Raw genomic sequence first — 10,611 nt, forward strand, 5'->3', positions numbered from 1 at the left:
CCATGCTCAACCCACCTCCACAGCTTCTGTTTCCCCCATTTTCTGGTTTAGGAAAACTGCAAAAGCTGCTTTTAATGAAAAGTGAAGTAAAAATTGTACTAACTGAACACAATATACATTAAATCCAGTGTTTATCTGGGCGTAAATACTTTGATAGAGTTGAATAAAAAAACCTCTTGGATAATACATAAAGTTTGGGGTTGTTGAGTTGTCACTTAAAATTCGTAGACAATAAAAAAAGGAAGTCTTACAGCCTCATAAGATCATGTCACTCTTCCTGTGTGTTGAGCCTGCTGTGGGGAACTAAACAAAGACTCTCTAGAATATTCAAATGTGTCAGGAAACCCAACTTTGGTTACTATGGCTTTACATATGACTTTAGGAATTCTATAATGTCTCTCTCATTTTGTTCAGCTTAACTTGGGGAACTAGTTCACCTATTAGATCATTAATTTTAGACTAATTAGAATGAAATTTTAGGTACATTTTGCCTAAGATAGGTAAAGGCAATAGTTTGTAGTACTTACAAGTGGCCTTGTTTATATTCATTTATGAGTATTTGCTTAGGCCATCTACTCAATAACATAAAGTATTTATTACATTCTAAGGAGGGGTGTGTTAACATTGAAATTGTGTCTGTGATTTTAAGATTATAGCTTAATTGTAAGAGGGGGCAAAAGATTCAGGAGCTTGAGACTCAAGTAGAAAAACTGCAAAACTTTGTTTCCCTATGGGTGACTGGAGACAACTTCACCCACATTATCAAGTATATAGAAGTAAAGCATTACTAAATGCATACTCACATTCCTTCTATGGACCCATGGAGCCTGTTCTGTAAACATGGGGTCAACAGAAGCTTGTTGAAACATTGTATCTGCTTTGTCCCTCTCTACAGTGGTCTTGCATCTGTCTCCAAAGCATAGAGTTTGTCCAGAGAGCTCAGAAGCTACCAAGATGGGATTGATGTGAATGACTGGAGCAACTCAGACTTGGAACTGAGCCACTCTTCTGCAATGCCATACAGACTTGGAACCCCTGCTTGCAGTTTTGAATGAATATGTTCTCATTTAGAGAAAGGCATCATCATAATAGAAGTCTCCAATGAATCATTCAAAGAGGCCTAAAGATGTAAAGAAAATGTTTTATTTAGTAGGTAAAATAAAGTTCTCATTATCCTGTAAAGTGATTATTTAAAGCTGGCAAAGAATTACTAATATAGAATTATAGGGCTTAGGACACTAAATTACTACTTGGAAGGTCTTAGATTTGGAAGCTAAATATTGATACTTAATGATTCAATATATTATTTGTATTTTGTTTATTGAAATATAAAAATTATTAAATACAAATTTTCTATGTTGAAAAGAAACACATTTAAAAGGATACACATTTGGTAGGTGTGGGGGTGCATGCCTTTAATCCCAGCACTTGGAAGACAAAAGCAGGTGGATCGTTGTGAGATAAAGATCAGCCTGGTCTACATAGAAAGTTCTAGGCCAAGTGAGAACTGAGGCTACACAGACTCTCTCTCTCTCTCTCTCTCTCTCTCTCTCTCTCTCTCACACACACACACACACACACACACACACACATATTCCATGAGAAAAATTTAGAACATCAGAGCTAGTTATATTTGAAGAATGGCATAAAGGCAAAGCATTTCTCTAAAACAAATCATTTTTATACTGTCTTTCTCATGAGACATTGTCACATATTCAGAGATATGCTGAATATACGTAGGCACCAAAAGGAAAATGATGCCATAATCCCCAGAATCCTTTACTGAAAAGGGAAATCACTGAACGCTGCCAGAATCTGGGAAGGCCTTCAGTCCTCCCCACCCTGGGTCCTCCTTTTTCGGCACCTACTACAATGTGGATTTATGTTGGCCACAATATCACCTACCGTATCACAAGAAGAGTATAAAGTGCCATATTGAACTTCCATATGGCTACTAACCTCCGAGGCTGGGAGCAACTATCAATGTAGAAATCTGAGAGCAGAATGAGCCTCGGGACAGAACCAGTTCTCACTCAGGCATGCTATATAATTGGCTGTAGTGAGAAACTAAAAAAAATGTCTCAGAAACCAGATGGATTTGAAGTGTTCCATTATTCATAAATTTTTTTTCTTTTTACAACTGTACTCGTTCCCATTCCCAAATTTTCTGCCACAGAGAATTGCTGAGGAAGGCGTGAAAAGCAACAAAAGAGAGAAAGGAAGGACAGAAAGAAGAAAAGAAAGAGAGAGAGAGAGAAAGAGAGAGGAAGGAAGGAAGGAAGGAAGGAAGGAAGGAAGGAAGGAAGCCCTCTTTACCTGCTTTTCTGGAAGGAACGCCTGCCACTCCACCAGCATCTGAGGAGCCAGGGGCAATGGCTGCTCTGGACCCTCTCTGCCTGTCTGTACTGTATGTGAATATGTATGTGGGGGGGGTGGAATCAAGGCTGGGCAGAGAGGTTTGTTATGAACATGGCCACAGGTAATCACAGGCATTCCAAGCTGCACAATTGTGGAATCTGCCTCTTCCAAACTTAAAATGCTATTTCTCATTTTTAGCTTATGTATATGGGAATTATTGGTACTATCCTTATTGGAGGGGGAGCTTTTCAGGAAACATCTTCTAATGTCTGCTTCCGACTCCTACCACTCCTGGAGACAGGACAGGGATAGGATATTTTTTGGGAGGTCTTCTGGAGTTTTCCAGTTGAATAAGAAGCAAAGGAAAGGAACTTCAACAGTAGAGAGAAGCCATGAGATGTCCCAAAGCCCATGCAGACAGCAGCTTTAAAACTTGATAATCTACATACCAGATGAAATGCCAAGATGGAGAACACCTTTTAAAGATGATTTTCATGTTGTAAAAGGATGAGAAAGAAGAAAATTCATGCTCTGTGAACTGTTACATGTTAACAGGGAATGTGGGCCATGTAACAGCCTTGATAGCATTTCATGAGATGTTATCCCTCTTCTTAGAAATTATTCATCTATGGGGCTGGAGAGATGGATCAGCGGTTAAGAGCACTGGCTGTGCTTGCAGAGAACCCAGGTTCAATTTCCAACACCCACATGGTGGCTAACAGAGCATAACTCCATTAAACTGTCCATAACTCCAGTTCCAGGGGATCCAGCACCCAATTTTGACCTCTACAGGCACTGCATAACATGGGTGTACTTACATTCATGTAGCCAAGACACTCATACACATAAAATAAAAATAAAATATAAAAGAAAAAAGTATTCATCTACCCTAGTGATACTAAGAACAGTTGTATGTAAGGTATTAGTGTAATTGTTGTTTAAGGGGGACTTTGTTTACTGTAATTTATGTGGAGAATTAGCAGTAGATTTGAAGTTGGCATTATAAGTGAGCTTGAAAGATTAATCCTCCCCATTTTTCACACCTCAATATTTCTCATTTCAACTTTAGTTCATTAACTCAAAATTGTCAATGGATATGACTGAATGCAAACCACAAAGGAGAACATTGAATGTGGCAAAATTCAACCATCATAATGATATAATACAATGTGTGCTGGGTTGAGTTACTTATGATCTTTTTAGAGTTACAAACTATTTTACATGGTTGAGTCTCAGTTATGGAGAAGAACATGCCTTGGATAGTCTGTAAAGATGATAGTCTGAATGGTGAAGCTATAATTTAAGAGAATATATTTTTCTCTTTTTTCAGAAAGTGGACTTGCTCTTACTAGTTGGTTCTATCAAGATATGTTGAAGAGATCTACACATACACATGATTTAACAACTTTTCTAAAGGAGACTTCCAGGCTGAAGACTAGCCCTCATCCCCTCTGTCATCTTCTGAGGTATTTCCCAGGGACCTTTGATGCTCATGTATTTTCTTGGGATTTGCTTTCCCTGATACATTTTATCTCTACCATACAACAGTGCTTAAACTATCTCAACCCTTTTGGCCTGGGAGAAATCTTAGAAACTGTCACATTCAATCTTCTCTTCTGGTAATTAAGTGACATAGAATGTCTTGCCCAGGGTCAAAACCTCTCTGCAAAACTAGGACAAGAAACAAAGTAAGCACACTGTTTTCAGAAAATAAGGGCATTGTCTTACTGTGATCTGATTTGTGTTATTATCCAAGCTTTTTAAGACTTGTTTTCTAAATGACTTGCAAATCCTTTGGTGGTTGGGAACCTGTTGTATACTTACTTTTCCTCTGGACATGTGAGATAGTACATAGACACTTGAAGAAACAGTAGCCCTGTTCAGTATGTTGACTAGAGGTGGAGAATAGACTTTTTTCACTGATGTAGAATTCAAGTAGATAAAATTAACTCTTTTAAAGTTAACCATCCAGTGGCATTTAGCATGTTTTACAATGCTCTATAGCTGCTGGTTTATCAAATTTCCAATATTTTCTCAACCCAAAGACACCATGTCTATTAAGAAGTTACTCCTTGTTATCTGCCTCCCTAGCCCCGGGAAATTACTGATTTGCTTTCTTCCACTATAAATATAACTATTCTGGACATTTCATAACAACAGAAGCATCCACTATGTGACCTTGTGTATCTGGTTTATTTCATGTCATTTAATGTTTTGGATATTTAGCCACATCACAGCACAGATCACTACTTCATTTATTTTTATGACTAAACAGTATCTCTCCATGTTTATATATCACAATTGGTTTATCAGTTTATCTGCTGGTGGCTATTTAAGATTGTTTCTTCTTTTGCTTCGTATGACTAGTACACCCATGAACACATATGTACATGCATTTGAGGAACTGTTTTCAGTTTTGTTGGATGTATACCAGGAGTGGAATTGGTAGTTCATATAGTAATTCTGTATTTAGTTTTCTGAGGAAATGCCAAATATTTTTATAGTGTTCAAATGTTATGAGCAAAACAATTTGAGAATAACACATTTTAAAATATAATGTGATTTCTATTCAGGAAAAAATATCCCTTGACAATTTGCTAATAACTGCTATATAGTTTGCCATTTATGTACCATATCCACTTAAAGGTGAAAACTCTAGTGCATATGGATTGTATGTGATGAATTTCTCAGGATGCTTTCAATTCACAACTCTTACAAGTTCATACCAACACCTTCCATTCTGATCTCTGAGCTGAACAGCAGCACCAATATGCTGCTCTGCAAGACTTTGGACTCCAAAGTTGGTCCTTTCTGATGTAAGGAGTGTATAATCTACCCCCATTTTTTCCATTTATCTTTTGAAATTCAAACATCTTCATCCCCACAGTCAACTAAGAAAGATAACGTCCCTAACATCATACACAAGTCCTGGAGAGAAGTCTTCAAAAGCATTCCTAAAGTGATGAAATGAAGTCAAAGATTCTATAAGGAAATGAAACTGACATGCTTAAAACATCCGCAAATAGTACGAAGAGTAAGTACTAGATAGTAACAGAAAGAAAATCTGTTTAAAAGGTTAGGGAAGGTAAGACACAATTTCAAAACACTTCTGGAAAAGAAACAGTTGAGAACAGAAAAAGAACTGGAGTTAGAACGAAGCAGTTTTGGGTACGAGTTTGACAACGAGTTTATGAGTAATAATTATAAGAGGTGTGAGTTTTATGATATACTGAGAACAACTGATTGAAGATTCTAATGGCAGTTTAGTCTTTGAGGAATATATGACTTTTGGCAGGACAATGATGATGAAAAACAAACTCTTAGCCAGTTACTCTGGTGTGGGGATGACTGGTAAGTATAGAGACTTAGAAGGCATCCACTGTGCTTCATACGTATGTAGTGCTTCCAAAAGGTCTGAATGGAAGTGAGGTGGCAAAATCTCAATGATAAATTCAAGAGGTTATGGTAAATAAATATGATTTTGGTTTCAAGAGGAAGGAGATGGAGTTAAGATGACCATGAATTTTCAAGGGTAGAAGATGGAATGATGTTGGAAACATTTTTAGAGTTGGTTCCACTGAAACAAGGGGGAGGAGAAGAATGTTGGGTCCCCAAGAAAAAGCCTGCTATATTATCTGTATAGGACAGAGACTGTGTCTAAATGAACCTCTCTAGAGAAAATGTTTGGAAAATTTCTTTAATAAAATGATATTTGAAAACATCTGAAAACATATCCAACCTTTGAGGAAGTGTGCGTGACTCTGACTGTTTGGGAACATCCACTTTACCAAACTCAGATGGCTTCATAATACATTATTCTTACATCAGCGAATTCGGTGCCTCAAAGGGGGGTCAAGCTCATTAAATGTCTTACCTTCTTTTTCTTGGTCTTCACAGACACTCCAAAGGCAATGTTAACAGCTGGATGACCACAGTTCCCAATAAACACTGATATATTTTTTGAAGAGTTAGCAGAGTTCAAAAGGTCCAAACATAATGAAATGATGAGAAGGAAACACTAAACACTAACTGCTCTGTTTTGATCAGTATATATTGCATACAAACATTGAAATACAGTATGCCCCACGCATCTGCAAAATTATTAGTGTGAAAGAAAAGTAAAAAAGATTCAGTAAATTATTCTGACAAAATCAATTTGAAGCAACATTCACATATTATCCCTCTAGTTTGCAGCACATTCTACTGGCGCTTGAGAGCCAGAAATGATGATGCTTATCTGCTGGTTGGGAACCCAGGTTAGAATCCTAAGTAGAGCTTAGAATTAACTTTTAGCACCTAGAGAGATGGCTCAGAGGTCATGAGCACTGGCTGCCCTTAAAGAGGACCAAGATTCAGTTCCCAGAACCTACATGGTGGCTAGTAACCATCCATAATTCCAGTTCTAGAGGATCCAGTGCATACTTCTGGCCTCCATGGGCATTGTATACATGTGGTGCATTTATGTACATGCAGGCAAAACACTAATACACATGAAATAAAAATAAAAACACAAAAACAATAAACAAACAAACAAATAAATAAATAAATAAATAAATAAATAAATAAATTAAAGGATTAACCTTCTCTGAAAACAACCAGGTAATGATTCTTACCTACATAGAGTTTATGGGATTTTTAAAAATTGCTTTCTCTGGAGTGCTACTTAAGTCTCCACATGGGAAAAATATACAGGGAACATATCACTTTTCCATATGTGACATAAAACTTTTTTCTAGTCTGGCTAAAGTGAGCGATGGCCAAAATAGCAAGTGACCATGATCTTCAAGGAAAGGAGCATAATCGTACATATTCCAGTATCTCATGTTCCACGGTGGTATTCTCCCAGGCAACACTGCAAATACTGCTTAAAAGAAATGGTCATCACTGATTAGCTTCATCTGTTTCTCAGAACAGGTTAGAAATTGCTACATGCTACAGTCAAGTATTCCCAATCTTAAGTGAACAGTTGTAGAGACTTTTTAATTTAACAAAAAAAGAAAAGAAAAAGAAAAAAGAAATATCACATGTTTAGATAATTTGTTTAAAAACATGTACTGAAGATTGCCTTGTTTAATCCACACCATAGATACATGACTATCCCATATCAGAAGAAAAACTTAAGGTTAGAGAAGCCCAAGTTCACAGGCAAGAATTTCTGAACATCCTCCTCATGACATAGCTATTAGAGAATGTTTCCTAGAGTGAAGGGCGTGGAGGAAGCAATACTGATGAATATAAAGCTGAATCCCAGAAAAAGATCTAAGAAAACAGGTACACTTACATACATTCCACATCCAGGAGGTAAATTCAAATTGAGAAAAGGCATATAAGTCAAAAGAAAGAGAAGCCTTTGGAGTTGGTAATTTGGGCAAGTATAATTTTTAATTAGCCATAATAGAAAAGCAGGTTCAGGGTTGGATTTAAAGTGGAGGGAGAAGATACACTAGAATTTCTTAAAAAGCTATTCTAGAAAGCTCACAGTGAAAACCTGAGCTTGACAGCTAGGATCAGAGCGCCAAGCAGTCTCTCATCAATGTAGTGGTGTGCACATGATGCAGGCAGGCGTGGAGCTCAGCAACTGGAAGAAAAGGAAGACAACGACCACAGAGAAAGAAAAGAGATTTTGAAATGTTTTAAAATTTTTATTTGTTCAGTCCTGCACCAGCTTTTAGGAGTACACAGATAATTTTAGAGGAGAGCTAATGGCTGGAGTCCAACATGGTAACAGGTAAAGAACACACATCAGAATTTGCTAACTGAAAAATCATCTTCTTTCCACCACACCACACTCCAATGGGGTACTATATTGCAGATTTTATAGAGAAAACAAAATAGTTGTGCTTGTTATTATGGAAACTGAGGTAGAGAAACAAATACACCTAACTTGGTGGGCCCATTGGATCTGGATGGAAGGAATCTGGCTTGAATGTGTCTGCTCAATTCACTGATTTCCAAAGCAAACACAGTCTTGAGATTCTCATGAAGCTCAGAGATAAAGGAAAAACACTAGCCTAAGTGTCCACTTAGAAAGAAGATTTCTCTTCTTCAGTTTCCATTTTGTTTCTTGATTTTCATCTTTTAGCCTATTGTATCTCTTGCCCTTAGACAATTTGTCTTTTCACCTGAAGCCATTTATAAACTATAAAATTATATTTTCTTGAATTCAATTACTAAACTATGGCAAGAATCCTATGGCAAGAATACTAAAATATATAAATAATTTAATATTTGGAAATAGTACTTAATAAATTGATTACCTATGCACAAACATACAAACTGATACTACCCATTTTTATAACTCTACCATTATAAATAATTTCCAGATTTTCAGATTTTTTAATTTCTCATCAGTCTTTGTACAAAATTACATATAAATTTTTAATATTTCCAAGGAGAAAAGAGATGAACAGTTCCAACATGGGCACTTTACTGTTGTTGGTCTTTGTAAACTCCCCTTCCCATGGTTGCCCAATCCCCTAATCTATAATGTCTGTGGGCAATTAAGCTGTTCCCAAGCTTCTACTTTGGGAAGTAATGCAAAATATTTATAAAGAAAGCAACGTCCTTGGTAATAGTCTCCAACTGATGCACGATAAGCTTCTTTGATGAGTGGTGACTGGGATATGTGCCTGTAAATATAAGGATACATATTTTGCACATAGTAAGAAATTATGTTAGTCTAGGGGTGTGATAGTTTCGGGTTTTTCTCTAAGATCTATGATCACTCCAGCCATGTGTTTTTGGTTATGTTTACAGTACCACACTTGAGTTTCCTCCCATTGAGTGGGCTTTTAGTCAATTAGGTAGTTGTTGATTACCTCCAAGATGAAAGAGCCTCAGTGGATGGACTTGCACTGACTTGACACGGTGGGCCTTAACACAGGTGACAGAGTATATGGGTTCCATGGGAGGGTGCCGGTGAAGATGGATATTAAGATGATTAAGATTGTTTGAGATATTCTGCATGAAACACACACAAAATCAACAAAACAAATTTCCAAAAAGAAGGTAATTTCCCTTCTATGAACTATTAGCTTTGCTGAAAATTTTAGATGAACAGTTACTGGATTCAGAGACTCAGTTTGTTTATTTTCCATTTTTAAATTTTTTATTTATTTTGTGTGTGTGTGTGTGTGTGTGTGTGTGTGTTTTGCCTGCATGCATTTACATATGAATGTGTTGTGAAATCCCTGTGGATGCCAGAAAAGGGAATTGGGTCCTCTGGAACTGGAGTTACAGATGGTTGTTAGCTGCCATATGGGTGCTGGGAACTGAACCTGAGTCCTTTGCAAGAGTAGCTACTGCTCTTAACTGCTGAGCCATCTCTCCAGCCCATTTTTAATTTTTGAGATAGACTACGGTTATATAGTCTTGGCTAGCACTGAGCTGTGGCACTTCTCCCGCTCTTGGGCTACTGAGTGCAGGAATTATAGCCATTTTTTAATGTCAATATTTATACTGCTTTTAGTAATTTTATGTTGTTATTTTTTACCCTTATGACATATAACCTTACAGTTTCCCCAAATGTAGTTTCTAAAAGACAAAACAGTAGCTTTGATGCTTATATCATGCATGTTTTGGGTATGAAAGCAACTTACATAGAATGCCTGTGTAATTGGAGGAATCACTTATAGCTTGTTACACTTGTAACGAGGCAAAATCTTATATATACTCACTAGTAATTGATGCATTACACACATTTAACTAGTTTGAAAAATCATTTATATGTTCAACAGTATTGTCCCCGACCGCTTTCCGTCTCGCCGGCAAGAACGACGCGGGAGGACAAGTCAGGATCCTTCTGCAGCAGTTTATTGTATGCGCATCTTACACTCTTAGAAGCTTAAAGACCGAAGACGCCGAGAAGCGGGAGAGCGGTTGCTTATATAGTCTAAAGGTCCCATCTATGACGTATAAGAAGCGGATTGGTTGCTGGAGATCACCCCACGGGAGGAGGCGAGGGAGAGCAGGCTCTTGTGCACACCCCTTATGGGCGCAGCAGGATGTTTACTGTTAAGAAGGTCCAGATACCGGCGCCATCTTGTAATGGCGGCGGAGGCTGTGGCTCTCCACAGAGTCAGCCATGTCAGGAGATCCTTGGTGACAGTGGACATTGTCCCAGATCTGCTCTGTCAGAAATGACCTCACCCACATCTCTTCCTTTTGCTTCTTTGAATATTAACCAGGGAGAGGGCTGTTTTCTGGGGAGTAGAGGGTTCCTTTCTGCCCAGGTCTGGCACTGGCCCTTTATTT

The sequence above is a fragment of the Nannospalax galili genome, unplaced genomic scaffold (assembly GCF_000622305.1).
Source record: "Nannospalax galili isolate Female #2095 unplaced genomic scaffold, S.galili_v1.0 scaffold63, whole genome shotgun sequence".
Taxonomy (NCBI): domain Eukaryota; kingdom Metazoa; phylum Chordata; class Mammalia; order Rodentia; family Spalacidae; genus Nannospalax; species Nannospalax galili.